The sequence below is a fragment of the Rhineura floridana genome, chromosome 1 (assembly GCF_030035675.1).
Source record: "Rhineura floridana isolate rRhiFlo1 chromosome 1, rRhiFlo1.hap2, whole genome shotgun sequence".
Classification (NCBI taxonomy): domain Eukaryota; kingdom Metazoa; phylum Chordata; class Lepidosauria; order Squamata; family Rhineuridae; genus Rhineura; species Rhineura floridana.
Window position 1 is genome coordinate 164324844 of NC_084480.1, and position 22521 is coordinate 164347364.

A 22521-nucleotide genomic window follows, 5' to 3' on the forward strand; every position below is an offset into this window, starting at 1 on the left:
AGGGTCTTACAGAGAGGACCCAGACATCATGATCATGTGTGGATGGAAAGCCTACTCACAAATTTGCCCTCCCTGGAAAATGGTGTCCTCACTCAACACTACTGTGAAGGCCTTTTGGTCCCAATGGGAAAGTCTAGAGCTTAGAGATGGCATATTGTACAGACGATGGGTAGAGCCCGCAGGGACTGGATATAGGTGGTAGCTGGTTGTGCCAGCAAAACTAAAGAGAGAAGTGATGGTGTTGTGCCATGATGCTAAAACGGCTGGACACTTTGGTGTGGGAAAAACCCTTGCCCGGGTAAGGGAGAATTTCTACTGGGTCAAGTGCAGGCAGGATGTGGACAACTGATGCCGAAAGTGTGATGCTTGCATAGCAAAGAAGGGTCTCCCTAAGGCAGGGAGAGCCCCATTGCAGCAATATCTGGTGGGTGCCCCAATGGAATGTGTTGCAATATATGTTCTAGGGCCCCTCCCAGAAATGGAGGCTGGCAACCGCTACATCTTGATTGGTTGGATTATTTCACACGGTGGCCAGAGGCTTATGCCATAAAAAACCAGGAGGCTGTGACAGTGGCAAACACCTTGCTTGACAACTTCTTTTCAAAATTTGGGGTGCCTGGTGAATTACACTCTGATCAGGGTAGGAACTTTGAATCAAGAGTGTTCCAGAAAGTATGTGAAATTCTGGGAATCCACAAAATATGGACCACCCCTGCACATCCCCAGTCAGATGACATGGTGGAAAGGTTCAACCACACCCTGAGGGTACACGACAACTTTTGTGCATCATCATCAAAGGAAACGGGATGAATATATCTCCTGATGGCATATAGGACAGCAGTTAATGAAAGCACCACGTGTACTACAGCCCTTCTCATGTTTGGACACAAGTTGATTTCCTCCTGCCTGCTTTATGGCACCCTCAATGATGAGAGGGATAATGCAGACCCTTTCGACTATGTGGAAGGTTGCAATGTAAATTAGAGAAGGTGCACCAATTTGCAAGAGAAAATCTGAAGATTGCCTCAGATAAGATGAAACGCCTATATGATGTGAGGTCATATGGGGAAAGTTTTGTGAGGGGTGACCTGGTGTGGTTTTATAACCCAAAGAGGAAAAAGGGCAGGAGTCCTAAACTAGATAAGCTTTGGGAAGGGCCATATGTGGTTCTCAGAAAAATAAATAAGGTAGTTATCAGATCCAATTAGGCCCCAGGCACAAGCCCAAAATTATTCACAAGGACCAGCTGTGGAGGTATCAAGAAAACAAAACATGTAACTGGTTCCTCCAATAACAGTGGAACTTCACCCAGGGAGCTTAGAAACAGAGTAACGGGTTTTGCCTGGGGGTGAGAAATCTGCTCTGCTGGCCAAATCTCCCTTTGTTGGTCTAACAGAATGGCCAGATGAGTTAATGGGCCTATCAAGTGCCCATTAACTGGTGAATGAGCCAGGGAGATCCTATTGTTGTTGAAACTCTTCAGGATAGCTCCCCCCTTCCCACGGCCAAGGAGTGTTTTGAGTGGAGTCTGAGAAAAAAGCTGGGAACTGAAGGCAGGAGAAAGGCTGGCTCTCTGCACCATGGCTTTAGGGTGCTTCCTGTAAGCCTGATGGAAAATGCAAGATCTGTTGGACTGCTGATGCCTTGAACCATCTTAAGCTCCTGTTGGAATGTGCGTAAATAAATAAACCATATGTCATAAAGACACCACAGCCTCTACTGACCTTCTTTCCAAGGAAACCAAACCCCTGGGTGTGCACAGGGACCCTTGGAAATCTCTCACCCTCTGAAATTGGGGTGGCGCGAAACAGTATCTTGTTTCGCCAGAAGCACTACTCACTTGTAACAACAAACCAAGGCTTATTATCATTGGTATGAAAATGCACCACAAATAGCTTTTGCCTCACGCACTTCCCAGTCTGCACAGGAGAAGAAATTTGAGTTGCCGTATAGAATTTGTAACAAATGATGATTTCCTATATGGTCTACATACAGAAATCTGGTTTTGCAAACCATAGTCTAACAAACCAGAATATCAGCCCCTGATCTGAACCTTTTTTCATATTCTATGCTGCAACTATGACTAGGTTCACTCTGCTTTTTCTCTTTTGGTCCTTCTTCAGTTCCTTGCCTCTAGTCCCTTCTTGGTGCCCACTGTATGCATGCATGCACGCACATCATACAGCCCCTCCTAATCTTAAATGCTGTGAGGCTTCTGCAATGACTCCTCTCTTTCTTTCTCCTCTACTGTTTTCCTCTAACCCAGCCTTTCCCAACCTTTAGGTCCCCAGATGTTGCTGGACTACAATTCCCATCATTCCTGACTATTGGCCAGACTGGCTGGGACTGAAGGGAGTTGTAGTCCAACAACATCTGAGGACCCAAAGGTTGGGAAAGGCTGCTCTAACCACTGCCTCCTCCACCTATCCTACACTCAGATTTCTATTTGTTTGCCTGTGGAGCCCTTTGGCTCCCTGTCTCCAAGCTTTCCTACCATCTAGGGTTTCCAGGTCTCCGATTTTTTCCCGGAGACTCCAGATTTTTTGGGTCCTCTCCAGGTGAGTCACCTTAATCTCTGGACTCTCAGTTTTCATTTTAAAAAAATTAAGTTTCCAGGTAGTCTGGTTCAAGAAATATACAGCAAAACATCAGCCACCGCCACCACCACCCTACAACTTCTGTTAAATAAGCTCATAGCTGGCTGCTCTAACCCTGCCCTTTCAGTTTTGTAGCCAATAAGTGAAGTCAGAGCTGTGATTGACAAGGGATTTGTTGACCTCTAGGCAATAGCTAGAACCCACTGAAATGCCAGAAAGATTGTTTTTCCTGCTTGTCTGAACATCTCAAACTGAGTAAGTTTACAGCTTTTAGTAGTAGCAAAAGTCTAAAGTTTAAATTTTCCTGGGCTGTTGAAGAGGGCAGTATTTTGAAAACCTTCCCAATATGGAGCTGTAATGCTATACTCACTTTTCTGGGAGTAAAGCTGCAGTGAGACTGATGGTCCCATCAAAGACAGGTAGAGACCCAGAATTGGTAGACTCTTATGGTCTCATATTACTCCTAAACCAGGACCTTAAGATCTTTACAGCGGTCTTAGCGGTTAAATTTAACAGTGGTGTGGTAAAGAATGTCTGCTCTGACCAGGCAGAATTTTTACTGTGCTGACAGATATCAGATGCGATATGTAGGATTAATATATTTCTTCATGCCAAGCAGCACAATAATTCTCTGGCTATGATTATGTTTGATGTTGTCAAAGCCTTTGATTTGTTGGAGCAGCAGTACTTGAAATAGGTCCTCCAGAAATACAGGGTGGGTGATCTGATGAGGAGGGTGACTGACATGTTGTATTCTCCAGTTGAAATGGTTATTCGTATTACTGTTTACGAGGGTTTGTTCTCCTGTATCTATTCTATTTTCTTCTTTCTCTCGCTCTCCTACCAGACACCAGAGCCTAGCACTCCAAACAGCCTCTTGCTTCTTCTCCCTCAGCACTGTAGACAGGCTCTCCCTTCATCTCTTCAGCCTGCGCTAAGTGATTCAGCTACCCTAGCAAGTTTTTGGCCACCAAGCCGCTCTGGCTTCCTCTCAGGTCTTCTTCCTTTTTCCTCAGTCCATACTATCTTCTTCTTCTTCTGGTTGTCCACCATGAATACCAAGCACCAACGAACATGGACTCACTCACTAACTAACTCTCAATGAGCAGCAGCCAGGCATATATTCACTTCTTCTGCTTCCTCACTCTAGCCCCAGCCAACCACATTGTCTAAGAAATCTAAAGCTGCAACCACAGAATAAGCATATCTTCTATCCTTCTTTTGCATATTTTATTTATTTAATTTAATTTAATTTATAGCATACTGAGAATTCTGTCTCTATCCCTGCCTCGGCTGTCAGTTAAGTCCCCCAGTGACAGTTAAACCAACTTTCACTTGACCAGACAGAAGACTTCACACATCAAACATATTACAACATAATGTAATACAAATGACAGAACACATAACATAATACCCATTAAAACACAGTTTAAACAATCAAGATTTCTTCAGAAGCTGTGAGGATATTTGACTTTTTAATTTTTTTTTATTGTATTGTGATGCCTAACTGTTTGCTGCCCTGCGCTCCTTTGGGAGAAAGGGGAAAATAAAAATTTAATAAAATAAAATAATAAAGCCTCTGGCAATGACTAGGCTGCCCTCTTTTTACAGACAGGTGGTGCAGGCTGAAGGATCTCTGACTGGAATTGGTTGGCCTGCTCTGCTGTTAGAGAGTGGCAAGACAGAGATAGGGGTCATTGCTGAAGGTACTATACAGAAATGTAATAAATAAGTAAAAATAATGGGTTGTATTCAATGTAGCACTATGACAAAAGTTCCATCAGTTCAAGGATTTCTTCTTGTGTGCAATGTTCTTCCCCTCTCCTCCCCCATGCCCCGCCAATCTGTTCTGGGGTTTCCCCCATCCTCCAGAAATTCTCCTTATTCCTGTCTGATGCCTAGTCTCCTGCTACTTGAACCATTAATGTAAATTTGGCATCTCCAGTCTTAAAAGAGATGAGTGAGAATTTATTCCCGCCCCCCCCAGGGTTACCAACCGTACTCTTTTAAGAGTACATGTACTCTTTTTGAGATGGTGCAACAGCATACTCTTACTTTTCACTTATCGAAGCCAAATGTACTCTTTTTGAAATGACAAAATGATGGTAACCCTATCCCCCCCCCCAATCTCAAATTGATGGGGAAAAGTTATCCAGCCAGCTGCTGCCAATATTTATGTTAAAAACAGCATACAGCTCATCATTCGCCTGTTTGGATCCTTTCTCTCGTTCTGTTGACACTCTTCAAGTCAGTAAAATCAAACTAAATCCTGTCATTCAACAAGTCAAATGAGAAATAAAGCAGGGGGGGGGCATATTTTTTATGTAAAAAAGAGGACTACATAGATCCTTGGAGCCTCTTTGCTATAGCTTTCCCTCCTTGCAATGAATGAGTTTTGCCATAAATTATAGTGTAGCTCAAGTTCCCTTGAGGGAAGGAAAAGAGCCTTCGAAGAGAAGCCAGCTCCAATCGGTAACTTTCTTCCCCTTCTCGTTCCCTAATTGAAACCAAATGTGAAATATGTTGGATTGTGGGATTTCTGGCCAGGACCCAGGAATCCTCAGAATGCTAAATCGCTCGCAAAGGCATCTTGCATCAGCCTGCAGAAGTTTCTTTCCAGCCCAGCTTCTCCATCTAGGGCGAGAAAGTGGAATCTGTCTGCTTTCCTTTAACACTGTGGATTAAACTTCTGAAAACCTCCTGCGCCTTCCTCCCCCAAAAGTTCATCTTAACATCCAGGTATGAACTTTATGATGATACGTTTTTGAAAAACAGATACTGCAGGGTCTCCCCTTCTTCATCTGATGTAAGGAGAGGAAAGGAAGCTAGCCAGCTTCCCTCAAACAAAGACTAGTCCAATTTGGAATAGTGAAAAGGGAGAAAATAAGAGTACAAAGGATGGAAATAAAATGATACATTTTCCAGGCAGACCTTCATGCAAGAAATTAAGTATATTCCTTTAAAAAACTGTTTGCATGGCAGGCCAGGCTGGATGATTGCAGATACTCGTGATGGTTGTGGAAGCTGGGAGGCGTGTCCAAAGAGAAGGCTTTGGAGCTAGAGGAAAATTGAGACGGAAGGCCTTTTTTTGTTTCTATGGCATGTAGGTTAAAGGCTGTTGATTCAAGAGTTGATTGCAGCTTGTGTAAAGATCCTTCTGTTGGGAAGTTATAACATATGCAGCCCTTTCTTTGTCAGGTGCATGCATGCTTCTCGTGACAACCCTCTTTTTCATTACTGCTTCTCCTATTGTTGGTGGTGCCTACAGCTTCTACAAGCAAAGGCAGCCAATCCGGTCCAACCTCTAAAAGACCCCAGGCCCACTGGTCTTGGAACAGTATCTTTGCTGTTTCCTTTTTTCTGGAGCAATGACTCACAATGGCCCAGTTGCGAGAGCTAAGCATGAGTAAAGAGTAAAGGGAGAAATTCTGTTAGTTACACAGTTTGAATGTAACTTTTCATATTACATTTATACTGGTACATGCACATCCACGTGCTAAAGGTCACTTCACATTGCTTTGTTAAGTGTACATCAAGGATGATTTAATCTAAAATTACACATGTAAATGTAAACAGTTTATGTTTACATTCCCATTATGGAACCACGATTGACTCAGACTCCTGGTCAATTGGGTGGCAACTTCATGTTTGCTACTGTGTAATGAGTAAAAAATTCCTGGGGTACATGAAAAGGGTAACATACATTCCAAGAATATGTTATACTGTACTTGGTGTGGAGAAAGTGAACCGAGAGAATTAATTCTCCCTTGTAACCCTAAAACTTGTCATCCAATAAAATTAGATATAGACAGATCCCTGTATCTGAACTAACTTTTGCAGCAAGGGAGTCTGATGAGCTGAGGCAGTTCGTGGTGACAAGAGATGAAGTTTTAGGCCTTATAGACAAAATAAAAACTGACAAATCACCAGGTCCTTATGGCATCCACCCCAGAGTTCTCAAAGAACTCAAATGTGAAATTGCTGATCAAAATTATGTAACTTGTCCATCAGTTCCACTTCTTTACCCAAGGACTAGAAAGTTTACAATGTCAGTTTTTTTTAAAAAAAGGGATCCAGGGGGAGATCCTGGAAATTACGGACTGGTTAACATAACATCAGTTGTGGGAAAACTGGTAGAAAGTGTTGTTAAAGATAAATTAACCAAGTACATAGAATAACAAGTGTTGCTTAAGCAAGAGCCAGCATGGCTTCTGTGAGGGAAAGTCCTGTCTCACTAACCTATTAGAATTCTTTGAGAGTGTCAACAAGCATATAAATAGAGGTGATCGAGTTGACATAGCGTACTTGGATTTTCGAAAAGCTTTCTTCAAGGTATCTCATTAAAGATTCCTAAGCTTACCAGTCATGGAATAAGAGGAGAAGTTCTCCTGTGGATCAGGAACTGGTTAAGCAGCAGGAAGCAGAGAGTAGGAATAAATGGACAGTTCTCCCAATGGAGAGATGTAGAAAGTGGAGTCCCCCAAATATCGTTACCGGGACTTGTGCTTTTAACTTGTTCATAAATGATCTAGAGTTAGGGGTGAGCAGTAAGGTAGCCCAATTTGCAGATGATAATAAATTGTTCAAGATAGTTAAAACAAAAAGGGAATGTGAAGAGCTTGAAATGGACTTCTCAAAACTGAGTGAATGGGTGGTACAATGCCAAATGTAAACAAATGTACAGTGATGCATGTCAGGGCAAAAAAATCTTAATTTCACATATACACTCTTGGAGTCTGAACTGGTAGTGAGACTGACCAGGAACAAGACTTTGGGTCATCATGGATAGCTTGATGAAGATGTTGACCCAGTGTGTGGCAGCTGTGAAAAAGCAAACTCCATGCTAGGGATCATTAGGAAAGGAACTGAAAATAAAACTGCTGATATTATAATGTCATTACACAAATCGATGCTGTGATTGCATTTGCAATACTGTGTATAGTTCTGGCCACCTCACGTCAAAAAAAGATATTGCAGAGTTGGAAAAAGTTCAGAAAAGGGTAACCAAAATTATCAAGGGGATGAGGCAACTCCCCTATGAGGAAAGATGATGATATTTGGGGCTTTTTTGTTTAAAGAAAATGTGAGTCAGAGGTGACACAACAGAAGTGTATAAAATAATGCATGGCATGGAGAAAGTTACTTGAGAAAAGTTTTTATCCTGCTCTCAGAACACTAGAAGTCATGGACATCTAATGAAACTGAATGTTGGAAGATTCAGGACAGACAAAATAAAGTACTTCTTCCCTCAGCACATAGTTGAACTATGGAATTCACTCCCACAAGAGGCAGTGTTGGACACCAACCTGGATGGCTTTAAAAGAGAATTTGACAAATAAATGGAGGAAAAGGCTGTGCTCTACCTCCATGGTTGGAGGCAGGATGCTTCTGATTACCAGTTGGTGGGAACCGGGAGGGGAGGAGTGCTCAGGTCCTGTTTGCAGGTTTCCCATGGACCACTGGTTGGGCACTGAGCGAACAGGATGCTGGACTAGATGGACTGATCCAGCAGGCTCTTCTTATGTTCTTAAAATTGATGATCAGGAGATTCAAGGAAAAGAAAATCTATATGATAAAGCAACATAATTTGCTTCACTTCTGATGATGGTGTAGATGGCTTTAAAAGGGGCTTAGACAACTACATGGGAGGATGGATCCATCAACAACTGTTGTCCATGAAAGCTAAATGGAACCTGCAAATTCCTAATGTCAATTGCAGCAGATAAACACTGCTATCTTTATACCCCATTTTGGGGCTTTTTAGAAACATCTTATTGGATATTGTTGTAAGGAAGCAGTACGCTGGACTAGATGGACCTTTTGGTTTGATCCTAGAGGACTGCTTTTATTTTCTTAAGGGAAAACACATAGGCAGCAAAAATCTAAGTGTGTCACCAGAGAACTGCAATGTTGCACATGAAAAACTGTATAGTCAGTGAAACACGGAGGCTGGAGAGTTAAGACTCAATCTGGGAAACTCGGGTTAAGATTCTTTGGCTGTGAACACATGGCAATTTAAAGTGGATTTGATGGATCCCACATGTGCATGCTTTTTGCATTGTCCACATGTAACACTGTTTTCATCCAAGTGGCAGTATGTGCAACATCCCCCCTTTCCTTTGGATTCCTCTGATACATGGATTAATAGCATAAGGGAAAAAAATCCAACATAAAACCATGTTTCCCGACTATGAAGTTCAGGTGGGCAGGTTTTTTACATGTGTGATGACACTTGGTGGGTGCCATCTATCACCACACCCCCTACTTATCACCACACCCCCTACTAGCTTGGCGAGGTGCTCCTTGGTGGACTGGAGATGTATTTTTATTATTATTAATAGCCCACTGTTTTGTGCAAGTCTGGTATATCAGAAAATCTATATCTCAAAATTAAAAAAGCTGCATGCATGGGTAAACAAATACTTTCACAAATGCCCACAATCGACCTCTGGTTTCTGGAACTCAGGGATGGTGAGGAAGTACTAATGGAGGGGAGGGGACAACACACAATGCAAATACATCCCATCGAGCACCACTTGCTAGTGTGGACAAGAAACATTGAGATAAAGGTCAATTGAAAGTGCTCATGTCATGTGTGGAGTGGACATATGTTCATAAAAGCACACATGGAAAAATCTGATCTGTGTGATCCATGTGCATATTAACACTCTGGTGTCTACACAGTCTTCTTCAGCCATGTGTATACACGTGGCCAATTTCAGGTTCAATTCTCCTGAATTTTTTGTACTTGGCTCCAGTGTGAAGAGTGTGCAGGGCTACTCCAGTACAAAAAGAACATGAGAACTGAGCCTCAAGTTCTCATCTGTAAAACAAAGTGATCCTTTTTCAAAGAGAAATTGTGAAGATAAACAACAAAAAGACTAAAAAGCAAACAGAATCCTAAAAAATGCTACAGAAAATATTAATATTACAGATTAGGAATGGAATGATCTGTCAGTTTCTTATTTTTCTCATTTTAAATTTGGTTCTCCATATTTTTGCAGCAATTTGTGATTTTTTTTCAATCCTCATGAAAATTCTTCAACATTTTAGTATGAATTCACTAATAGGCAGAAAACCTTGCAGTTTAAGAACATACCTGTAGCCTGCAGATATTTCTATCAAACCTTAAAAAGCAGGGAATTGGGCAGCTGTAGTGAATGCATCAGGGGAGCAAGAGACCTGACCTCCTCTCTCAGGTATTGTACTGCCCTACAAAGTTGTCAAAATGCAAACACAATTTGAGTTGATCTTTCACAGTCCAATCCACTTGCTGTGTAGCTTAGAAGGATTTGGTAACATGTGCCTCTGAGCATATGGTGAGTGGTGGCAACACCTGTAATTAGCCCAAATAACAGAAACAAGACACGTGCTGTGCTGATCTTGTTTTAGCATGGAGGAAGCAACATTATTAAGACAGTTGATATAGTTCAGATGGTCACTTTAAATATGGCTGATTTACTTTGCAATTTTAGTGAAGTTTCCTATAGGAAATAATTTTGTTTTGTTTCTGTTTCTGTGAATATGTGAAGTACAGCAACACTTTGCAAAATTTACACTAAATTTATCTGCTTTTTAATCTGGGAGGTAAGAAATGGGATCCTGTGCATGTTTGCTGAGAATGGATTGATCATTTGCATGCTTATTGAGTTCAGTGGGATTTACTCCCCTGAAATCATGCTTAGGATAGGTGAAACTGACCACAGGAGATAGGGAGGGGAGGAAGGGCAGAGGGGAGGAGGGGGATGGGAGCAGGCAGGAGGGGGAGGGGAGGGCAGGTTTGATCATTTGCATGCTTATAGAGTTCAATGGTATTTACTCCTTTGCAATCATGCTTAAGATAGGTAAAACTGACCATGGCGAGGAGGAAGGGGAGGGGGAGGAGGGGATTGGAAGGGGATGGGGAGGAAGAGGCAAAGGAAGAAGATAGGAGGGAGGAGAAGGGAGGGTGGGTTTGATCAGTTGCATACGTTTTGAGTTCAGTGGGATTTATTTCTGTGCAATCATGTTTGAAAATAGAAATGGACTGCCTTCAAGTTGATCCTGACTTATGGTGACCCTATGAATAGGGTTTTCAGGGTAAGCGGTATTCAGAGGTGGTTTTACCATTGCCTTCCTCTGAGGCTGAGATGCAGTGACTGGCCCAAAGTCACCCAGTGAGCTTCATGGCTGTGTGGGGATTCCAACCCTGGTCTCTCAGGTCGTAGTCCAACACTGACCCAGAGGAGGGGTGGGGGAGGAGATTGGATGGGTGGGCACTGGGCAGAGGGGAAGCCCCTTACCCTTCCAAAAGGAAAACATTGTGAACAGTATCACTGCTTTTCAGCCTTTTCCTCACTTTTTTATTCTACAGCAGGCACATGTAGCCTCCCACCCAAATTTTAACCAAAGCTGTCCCTGGCCACATCCACACCAGGCCTTTATTTCACTTTGGACAGTCATGGCTTCTCCCAAAGAATCCTAGGAAGTGTAGTTAGTGAAGGGTGCTTGATTTAAACATTGCTTGATTGAAGAACTGCATTGCAAAATTTGGATAAGTGTCCTGTTTTGATTTACTGTGACTATAATAATAATAATATTATAATATTTTATAATAATAAAAACCTCACCTGCGCAAATCAACAAACACAGGATCTCCCTCCCAACACAGAAGAAGCATTAACACAATGCTGCTAAGGGAAGCTTTCTTTAGTATATGTATTCTAAAATAGTTTTTATTATATAGTAGTTCAATTTCATGCAGTTGTGAATGGGAGATACCCAAGGTTTGCCCAGCTGCAAACTGAGATCAGAGCAAGTCAGTAAGCAGTGAAATCGCAAGGCTTTGCTGTTATGTTTGTTTAAAATGGAGCAGATTGCTGCCAGAGCCTAATCCTTAATACAGAAGTACAGCCAAAGGAGACTACGGTTCCCAGCATGCTTCACCATGCCCCAAAGCTTCTAAAGAGGCCCTTTAGCACTCTGTCCAGGAGCCAAGAACCAATCATGGTCTTCTTGCCAAATCCCTATTTTTAGTTAACAAGCAAAGTATATTTCTGTAAAACAGCAATGCTCAAACTATTGTAGTCCCCCTGAAATATATAAAACTGTTTTATAAATAAAAATACAAATTTTGCATGCAATAGATTTTTTTTAAAAAAGTAGGAAAAGGTTCTCTGTATACTTTAGAGCTCTTTACAAATTAACTGCTGCTAAATACTCAATACTGATTAGCCAGATTGTTCCTTCCTGAAATTTCTTACGCTCAGTACATTTAGTGAAGGGGAAAGGGAGGAATTGTTCATGAAGCATAGCGAAGGGAGTGACTGAATGTATAGCAACCCAATCTTTAGCTGATGTTACTGTATTCTCAACTGTGTTTTTGAATATGTTCCTAATTTTTTAACGTAGCTTGGCTACTGCTTTGGTCCTCCAAAAGGCTGTGGCCCTTCTAAACGTTTCACTTCACACTTACTGTATGGCTGCTCCAGATGATCTATTTATTGAGTATTCATCCTGATTTGTTTGCACATAGCTTATACAGCAGTTAGATTATATCCGGTCTTTATAAAGGATTTGTTCTGATTTGTTTGCAAGGAGGGACATGGCTGGTGCCAGGCATGAGTGGGCCCTTGGGTACAACTGCCTTGGGCCCGCAGTAGATGCCTGCCTGTGCCACCTACCTCTTGCTATGAATGCCATGCACATTGTGTGTGCCTGCCTACCATCAACCAAGATGGCAGTGGAGACGTCAGCCCCTTAGGGAAGCCCCCGCCACCATCTTGGTTGATGGCAGGCTTGAAGCCCGCACTGTCTGTATTGAGGTGTGTGTGCCTGGGAGCTCCCTCTCCTTGATCTGTGGCAGGGTCGGAAGCAGCTGCCACTGCTGATTGCAGAACAAAAGCACTACCCTTCCACTCTAATGAGGAGCCCTTCAGGGGTCCTCTGGGCCACAGGGGCTTTCAGCCAGGGCCCGACCTGGCCACCCTTTGGTGCCAGCCCTGGGTAGGGAGGTTAGATAACAATGAGCATTTGTCCTGCATTCATTCTGATTTGCTTGTGAGGTGTCTTCCTGTTAATCATTTGTTCATTGTGCACTTTTCAATGCATTTCCCCATCACACTCCAAATAATGAAAAGTCAAATTCTTTTTAAATATGGATTTGTTGCATTAGGGCAAGAACATTTTAATCCACTTTAACTGTGCAAACCTCAAATACCTCCAGGCTGTCACGCTGGCCTGTTTGAGTAAGCCCCATTGAATACATTGGAATTTGCTTCTGAGTATACATGCTTAGGATTGCATTATAAATATATTTAAAGGTTGTATAAATAATAAACATCTTTGACAGTCATGCTTATATAAATATTTCTTCATAATGTCCCGATAAGTATCTGATTTCACACTATGGTTGTACATTATAATTTCCTCTACATTTTAAAAGTGCCCTTCTTCCTTGGGGTGGTCATGTTTTTCCTCTGTTGTTTTCATCCTGAGGGAGAGATGGTAAATAGGCCGTGATCACTCAGTAAACTATATAGCTTATTTCCATTTTTAAAAGTTAATTAAAACAACATCCGCCGGGACCTTGACTCCATTATTGTAGCAGTTGATCCTAATGAGGTGTCCAGAGCACAGTCTTGTCCTGTTTTACTGGATGAGTTTCAGTTGGTACAACTCGAGGATGTGGACAAGGTGCTTGGACAGGTGCGGGTGACCACTTCTGCTCTGGATCCTTGCCCCTCATGGCTAATAAAAGCTAGCAGGAATGAACAGCCGGCTGGGCCAAGGAGGTGATTAATGCCTCTTTACGAGAGGGAGTGGTCCCACCCTGCCTGAAACAGGCGGTGGTGAGACTGCTCCTAAAAAAACCCTCCTTGGACCCTGATAATTTGGACAACTATAGGCCGGTAGCAAATGTTCCATTCCTGGGCAAGGTCCTAGAGCGTGTGGTCGCTCGCCAACTCCAGGCTCTCTTGGATGAAACTGATTATCTGGACCCATTTCAATCGGGCTTTCGGCCGGGGTTTGGTACAGAAACGGCCTTGGTCGCCCTGTATGATGACCTCTGTCGGGAGAAAGACAGAGGGAGTGTAACTCTGTTGGTTCTCCTTGATCTCTCAGCGGCGTTTGATACCATCAACCATGGTATCCTTCTGGAGCGACTTACGGATGTAGGAGTGGGAGGCACTGCTTGGCGGTGGTTCTGCTCCTATCTCAGGAATCGTCTCCAGAAGGTGATGCTGGGGGAACATTACTCGAGTCCCTGGGTACTCCAATATGGGGTCCCGCAGGGTTCAGTTCTGTCCCCCATGCTTTTTAATATCTATATGAAGCCGCTGGGTGAGGTCATCAGGAGTTTTGGAGTGCGTTTCCAGCAATATGCTGATGATACGCAGCTCTACTACTCCTTTTCATCTTCGTCAGGTGAGGCTGTTGATGTACTAGACCGCTGCCTGGCCGCGATAATGGGCTGGATGGGAGCTAACAAACTGAGGCTCAATCCAGACAAGACTGAGATGCTGTTGGTGGGTGGTTTCTCTGATCAGATGGTGGATATACACCCTGTCCTGGACGGGGTTACACTCCCCCTAAAGGAGCGGGTTCGTAGTCTGGGAGTTTTTTTAGATCCTTCCCTGTCACTTGAGGCTCAAGTAGCCTCGGTGGCACGGAATGCGTTCTACCAACTTCGGTTGGTAGCCCAACTACGTCCCTATCTGAGCAGGGAGGACCTCACATCAGTTGTACATGCTCTGGTAACCTCGTAATTGGATTACTGCAATGCGCTCTACATAGGGCTGCCTCTGAAGACAGTTCGGAAGCTACAGCTCGTGCAAAACGCGGCGGTCAGATTGATAACGAGTCCCTGGGTACTCCAATATGGGGTTCCGCAGGGTTCAGTTCTGTCCCCCATGCTTTTTAATATCTATATGAAGCCGCTGGGTGAGGTCATCAGGAGTTTTGGAGTGCGTTTCCAGCAATATGCTGATGATACGCAGCTCTACTACTCCTTTTCATCTTCGTCAGGTGAGGCTGTTGATGTACTAGACCGCTGCCTGGCCGCGATAATGGGCTGGATGAGAGCTAATAAACTGAAACTCAATCCTAACAAGACTGAGATGCTGTTGGTGGGAGGGCCCTCTGCCCAGATGGTTCACGTTCGACCTGCCCTAGATGGGGTTACGCTCCCCCTAAAGGAGCAGGTACATAGTTTGGGGGTCTTATTAGATCCGCTCCTGTCACTTGAGGCTCAGGTAGCCTCGGTGGCACGGAATGCATTCTACCAGCTTCGGCTGGTAGCCCAACTACGACCCTATCTGAACAGGGAGAATCTCGCCTCAGTTATCCATGCTATGGTAACCTCTAGATTGGACTACTGTAATGCACTCTACGTGGGGCTACCTGTGAAGACGGTTCGGAAACTTCAGCTAGTGCAAAATGCTGCGGCCAGAGTTCTCACTGGGACAAAGAAATTTGACCATATAACACCTGTCCTGGCGCAGCTGCACTGGCTACCGATATGTTTCCGGGCCAGATTCAAAGTGTTGGTTCTTACCTATAAAGCCCTAAACGGCATCGGACCGCAATACCTGGTGGAACGCCTCTCTCGCTATGTACCTACCCATTCACTACGCTCGACGTCGAAGGCCCTTCTCCGGGTCCCAACTCATAAAGAGGCCCGGAGATCAACAACTAGATCTAGGGCCTTCTCGGTGGTGGCCCCCGAACTATGGAATGCCCTCCCAGACGAGATACGCCTGGCGCCTTCTCTGTTATCTTTTCAGCGCCAGGTAAAAACCTACCTTTTCGCCCAGGCATTTTAAACATTTTAAATTTAATATTTTAAACTTAATATGGATCTTAATTTATAAACTCAATGGCAATTCTATTTCAGATTTTTATCATGTTTAATGTTTTTATAATTGTACTATATTTTTCACACTTGCTCATATTTTAATTGTGATTTTATTTGTTGTACACCGCCCTGAGAGCTTTCTGCTATAGGGCGGTCTAGAAATGTAATTAAAAAAAAAAAAACATATGCAGGCAAAGTTTATGAAGTATGCTGTGCATTCATTAGTGAATTGAAAAGAACAATTTTAAAAGATACTTTTTGAAACAGGAAGGGCTGTAGCTCAGTGGTAGGGCACATGTTTTGCATGCCAAGGTCCAAATTTCAATTTCTGGAAAAGGCTATTGCCTGGAATCCTGGAGAGGATGGCCTAACTCAGTATAAGGCAGATTCCTTTGTTCCTAAAAGAGAAAAGAGACCCAAGGGTCACAGTTTATTACAGTTTACTCTGAAATTTATTTATGTACTTTATTGACAACATTTATATAACACTTCATTGTGAAAAACCTCAAAATGGTTTACAAAGTAATAAAAACAATAAAATTATTGCCAAAAACAAACAGGTATTTAAAAACATTCAAAATAATAAAGCCAACAATGAGTTAAAAACAGGTAAAAACATAAGCTTCTACATTCCTAGGTAGACTTGCCTAAACAAAAAATGTTTTTAGCAGGTGCCAAAAACAGTACAATGAAGGTGCCTGACCAATGGCAATAAGCAGGGAGTTCGAAAGCATCAGTGCTGCCACACTAAAGGATTGATTTCTTACAAGAGTAGAACAAGTACTATGTGGCACCTGTAGCATGGAAAGTACACCTTGAACTTGGCCTGGTAGCAAATCAGCAACCAGTGCAGGTTTCAGAGCAGAGGTATGTGCTGACAGGGTCTCACTCATGTCAGCAATTGTGCTGCAGCATTCTGCACTAACTGCAGCCTCTGGGTCCAGTTGTGCTGCATGGGGATTTCTTTTGTAACATAGAACTCTTCCTTCATTTCAAACAGATACCAATATAACAGAACACAGATACAACTGAGCAACATCAAAAGAAAACAAAAAACAATGGAAATAAAAGTAAAGTCTCTCATGATACCTGACTTATTACCAAATTGATGCATACTAATTGCTTAGGAACTAGTTTCTGCTTTCGCTCTGTACACAAATATAATCATTATAAATGTTTCCATATCTGCCAGGCCTCTGCAGATGGATGATGGAGAAATGTATCTTCAGAGGTGTGTTCAATAAAAGAGTGCCAAACTAGGTAGAAAATCTGGTGTGTCATTTCCTTGTCTTAATTTTCGTTTATGAGTGAGCTTTTCCATTATGACAATATCCCAGAGGGAGTTAAACCAATGCTCTATTGAAAGATTATTTGCCGTTTTCCATTGTGATGCAATTGTTAATTTTGCTGCTAATAGCAGCTTTGAATGTGCATCATCAAAATGTTTAATAATAACAATTTTGGAGAAAATTGAAAGTGTTCTTGAGAAATTGTCTACCTTCAGGTTGTTTTGGGTTACCAAAGATGAGATGCAGACGTGAGGTTTGCTTACAAAGAGTTAAAATTTATTGAGTAAACTTACAAGCATACAGCCAAGTATTCCCAATAAAAGTGGATCAGCCACACAGCTCTGCAGTAGCTAGTGTCAGACTGAATACCCCTATTGGGCACAAGAAACATTTTTATAGCATTAAAACTGGCACACAACTGCACTATTACATAAATGATTAATGAGTATACAGACATCAAAAATAATATATCATGGCACCTGCGCATACCTAACCTTTAACAGGACACCTTAAAATACAATATAAGTTGCCAACTAGCTGTCCATTGCTAAGATCTATTTCCATCTTCCTTTCATCCTCTAACTAGCCACAGCTATCTCACCTGCCTCATCCCATCATTGACCATCCCTTGACTCATCCACCTGTCGTAGGAACATAATTTATGCTTACAGAACAACTGATAATCTTAGCTTTGACTAGATGCCTAAGCTTCTTTCATGTTAGATGATGAATGAGATGTTTTCCTAATATCATACTGGGCAAGCCATCATGTACTCATTAAAACACCTAGATTAGAGTCCAGGTGATCATGAGGTGATCTGGCATACCCAAGGATGCTGGGGCCTAAAAGGGGCATACAATCCTTTAGGTTAATACTGAATATATCTTGAATAACCTATAATATCTTGCTAGGATAATTTGCTGGCACAGGGTATACATTCCACCCCTGGATGGTCAAAGGACATCAATGCTCTTCGCGTTACATTTCGCTTCTTACCCCGGAGGGCCGGTTCTTCGTTGCCCTGTCGTTTGACCACCCAGGACATGTTAGATGCTTAACCATTAAAACTGCACCAGCATGATAGACATATGCATACAAGCACAAAGCCACAAATGACAGTGAGCCCAATTGAGAACAATTGCTTCCACCACCCTCCTATTCCTTTAAACCAATCTAGGATAGGATTAAGGAATGAATCTTCTTCCAAATGCTTTATTTTACTACTTTGCCTATACAGAGCAGCTACACTATGATTTACTACACTCTGCTTATCTGGAATATATACACAGCATTCCTGTTGTAACATTGTGCATGTTCCCCCCATGGATGATGTTAACATATCTAGGGCGAGTCTATTTTGCAAAACTGCCGCTCTCATACTAGTCATTTCTATCCCAATGGCTTCTAAGGCCAGAGCTGTGGCATTTAGAGCCACTTCCATTGCTCTTCCAAAAATGTTTACTTTATACATTATATTAGCCACCCCTCCGCTAGGTAACGGAGCCCAGGCATAATCGGCTGAGCTAAAAATGTCTCTTTGCCATCTGACTTTCCAAGCTCTATAGTTTCCCACCAAAGGACTTTCTAGAGTTTTCTCAAATCTATGTGGACCCCATAACAACCCAAGAGAACATCTACCAATCCAGCCTGGGGGTAACCATGGCCAAGCCTTTTCCCCACAAATCCAATAACTCCCATTGGGGGCTCCCCAGTTAATACCTGGGCGTTCTTTCCAGTTTGTACATATCCAGCCTTGATTACTTGTGCTAGGACATGTGTGCACTGTTTGAAATCCCCTGCTAACACCCACTCGTCTCTGAAACTTAGCTGCAGTTCTATTATGCTTTAATTGTTCCCAGCAGACCTCAGGCTGTGAAGGGGCATTTACTCTTAAGGGGGTAACCCATCCTAGCCCATCATATAACTGCTCAAAACCTCCTCTAATGCGAACAGTGGAATTAGATTTATGAGTGCCTATTCTAACTGCTCTGACTTGGGTGGCCCTCACATCAAACCATTTGGGTCCTCCTTCCGTGTCATTTGGAGTGACTACTGACTGCAAAGATTTTTGCACTTGCTTGGTCTCATTTAAGAAATCATAAAAAGCACACAGCAAGCTTTTATTAAAATCCAACACTATTAAAGGAAAACCAGCAGCATGATGAGGCATAACAGAGCAAATCCAGCAATCATATTGATTTTCCAGCTTCGCCAGGCTATAGCTGAGTTCTACATAGGCATTAACTTCAGACACCGTCCGAACCCACGGAATGCAGCACAATATCCATAAGCATGCAGTGAGCCTTATCATAACTGAAAAAGGAAGAAAAGAAACTTAACAGCGTGGGCAGATATATTGCGACAAAACCCCCTCTACTTGGTGAAATTCATGGGCCACATAATCCCACAACTCAGTAACTCGGGGATCAGTTAAATCCACATGCTCTTCCTCTTCTTCCCCCACCATCGGGCAAGCAGGGCCTACCCATACACCTTCAAACTGAGACCAAGTGCGCAGTTTGATATGTACTACACAAGGGGGTGAATAATCTTCGGCTGCGTCTGAGGTGATCATAACTGTTCCCAAGGAACATCTATACCAAATTTGCTTCACTACCATATGGGGGCAATATCTTTGGCGGATCTGTGCCTTTTTCTGCCAACGTGTAAATATCTCCATGCGAGCCACCCAGGCCCACGTAGGGGCATTTAAGGGGAGCGGCTGCTCTGCCATTCTCCTTATGGGCAAACTAAAGAGAAACACTCAGGGCAGATCAAACCAGCGATCTCTCTATATACATTCCTGCCCCTAGCTAGGACTCCTCTTAGCACTGGGTACTGCTCTCTGGATATTAAAAATTTCTCTCAAGGCTTCTTGCTCATTAACTAACGTGGCTTGACAAACAATGAATTCAATCAAAGCATCGGGAAAAAAGTATCTGGTATAACTAAATGTCCAGTGCGGACAAAAATCTCCTGACACTTCCTGATGCTCTACATACACATAACGGTGCATATGTAATGGAACCAGAAATAACATTATTCCCCGCAACCCTGGGAAATCATCTCTGTCACTGTATTCTAGGGGCTCAGCCATTAATGATCGAAATACCAATACAGAAGGGACATAACTAAGACCATTATCATGCCCACCACAGCCAGAACGTCTTCCTTATCCCGCTTGTCCCAACTATCTGCCATACAAACAGTTTGCAGGAAGCATTCATGGTGAATCTTCTCCCTTTACCAGCACGGCGTAGGTATTGCCCGAACCAGCATATAATACCTCTCCTTCCGTCAGGCTTGCCGTCCCTGGTAGCTATACCCATACGTGTCCTCCTGTGGATCCAAAGCCTCCAGCTCCTCTTTCAGTCTGGTCTGTAGGCTGGGCAATTTCGGTGACTTGCGGGACCAAGAGGGCTTTTTCTAGCATCAATTGCGCTAGCCTTTCTCCCTGTTCAAAGAGGCAAGAGCTTTGAGATAAGTTATGCAAAATTACTTTCAATTCCCCCCGGAAATCTGGGTCAATCACTCCTCCCAGCACTGTTATGCCTTTAGCAGCTAAACTAGACCTAGCAGCTATTCGTCCATAAACCCCAGGAGGAGTTTGCAGTCCTATGCCCACTGGTACAGTGACCGTCTCACCTTCTCCCAATCTAAACTCCTTGGGAGTGCGTATGTCCAATCCTGCTGCCCCAGGGGTTCCCTGGACTGGAATGCAGGCTTCTGGTGTCAGTTTCCACACTCTGAGCCCGCCTGCATGTGGCAGTGGAGGTGGGTTGACTAGCCTCTCTATGGGTGAACCTCCCCCTGGGAGTCCTCTTTGATTAAGCAATCGGACGGCTTCTTCTAAGTGTCTTCGCCACCTCTTCAGGTCAGATCTTCCTGTTAACAGCTTTATCTGTTGTTTTAAGAGACCATTAACCCTTTCAACCAAACCAGCAGCTTGGGAATGGTATGGAATATGATAAATCCAGGCCACTCCTTTATCTTCTGCCCACTTCATGACCTTCTTTCCTTTGAAGTGGGTGCCATTGTCACTCTGGATTTGCTGTGGGGTCCCATACATGCTTTCCAAACTGTTTAACCCTCTGATGGTGGTCTGCTGTGTTGCTCGAGCAAACGGGAAAGCCTGGGTGACTCCACTGTAGGTGTCTACACATACCAGAGCATAGCGAGCTCCTTGATCCTTTGGCATTGGTGCAATATAATCAACCTGCCACACTTGTCCTGGTTTGGCCCCACGAGCTATATGTCCCCAATTCTTCTGTCCCGAAATCTTGTGTTGTTTAACTTTACTGCACACAGGGCAGTTCTGAATGAAATCTTCTATATCTTTCTTAGAGATAGGCAAACTCCGCTGTTTAGCCCTTTCCCATGTGAAGTCCACCCCTCGATGTCCACAACGGGTATGTGCCCAGTCTGCAAGGGCTATTTCTATTCCTCGGACTCTGGCTAGACTATCTGCTTTGATATTTCCTGGAGGGGTGGCGAGAGCATGGGCATCCACTTGGCCTACATAGATTCCACCTTGGCGGGCTATGGTATATATCTTCTGCCACATGTTTGCCCCCCATACTAACTGCCCATGGGGGGCCCAATTCTGGGCCTGCCAGTTGGCAATCCACAGGGTGGTTCCCTTGAACACTGCCCAGGAGTCCGTGTAGATAAATAGGGGTCTTCTGACTTCCCCCATAATTACCATCCATACTGCTCGAAGTTCAGCCCATTGGCTTGACTGTCCTAGACCTTCGTCCCAGTAAAGAGTTTGATTTGCTGGTTGATAGGCGACAGCTGCCCATCGGCGTGTTCCTGCGGAACCCGTGGCGGAGCCATCTGTAAACCAAGCATACTGTTGCTCTTCCGGTGAAAGTTGGGCCAGTGAACTTGCTTCTTGTATAGGAGACTTCACAGTAGTTAACTCTACTTCACTCTCAGCACTTTCCTTGGCTTCCCAAGTAACCGTTCCCAAATAAGTTGCCATCTGGTCACTGATAGGAGAGGCTACAACATGACTTCGTTGCTGCAGGTAAATTCGCCACTTGACCATAGTTGGATGTTGCACTGCTCCAGTTCGCTCCAGCCTTGTATCTGTCACCCAGCTAGCTATTGGATATTGGGTCCTCACTTGAATTTGCTGAGGCCCTGTAATTCATTCCGTTTCTATTAATGCCTGATATGCTGCACAGATTTGCTTTTCTAGAGGACTATAATTATGCTGGGCTCCTGTCCAGCCATTGGACCAAAATCCGATGGGTCTTCGTTTTTGCTGGGCATTCCTTTGCCATAGTCCCCATGCCATTCCATCATCAGTGGTTATGACATCTAATTCAAAGGGCTTATTCACATCCACAGGATCTAAAATGGCATGTTCGCGCACCAGTTGTTTAGCAGCTTTGAAGGCGGCCTCTTGTTTTTCCCCCCAGTCCCAGATCACTTTCTTTTTGCACAGATTGTGCAAGGGGTGGATAGTTTGAGCCAGCATAGGCACAAAAGGTCGCCAAAACCCCAACAAGCCCAAAACTGATTGCAGCTGCTTCTTACCGATAGGGGGTGCAGCCTTCTCAATTTTATTGAGTGCTTTCTCTGGAATGACTCTTTGTCATCCATCCCAATAGATACCCAGAAATTTCACACTTTCAGTTGGACCTTGCACCTTGCTGGGATTGATGGCCCACCCCCTGTCCTGGAGATGTTCCATGATCGTCTTCAGAGCAGCTTCTACTTCGGCTCGATCCGTTCCTGTAATCATGACGTCATCTATGTAATGGTAGAGACGCACTGTCGATGACAACAATA

General features: G+C 43.5%; 1 protein-coding gene across 1 annotated transcript in view; it reads left to right on the forward strand.

The window, feature by feature from the left end:
• The first annotated feature begins 5154 nt into the window (after positions 1–5154).
• DDR2 (discoidin domain receptor tyrosine kinase 2) overlaps positions 5155–22521 on the forward strand; it is a 109453-nt gene continuing 92086 nt past the window's right edge. The window contains exon 1 of the mRNA XM_061584042.1: positions 5155–5336. The gene's annotated coding sequence lies outside the window, so the exon portion shown is untranslated. The remainder of the gene's footprint in view (positions 5337–22521) is intronic.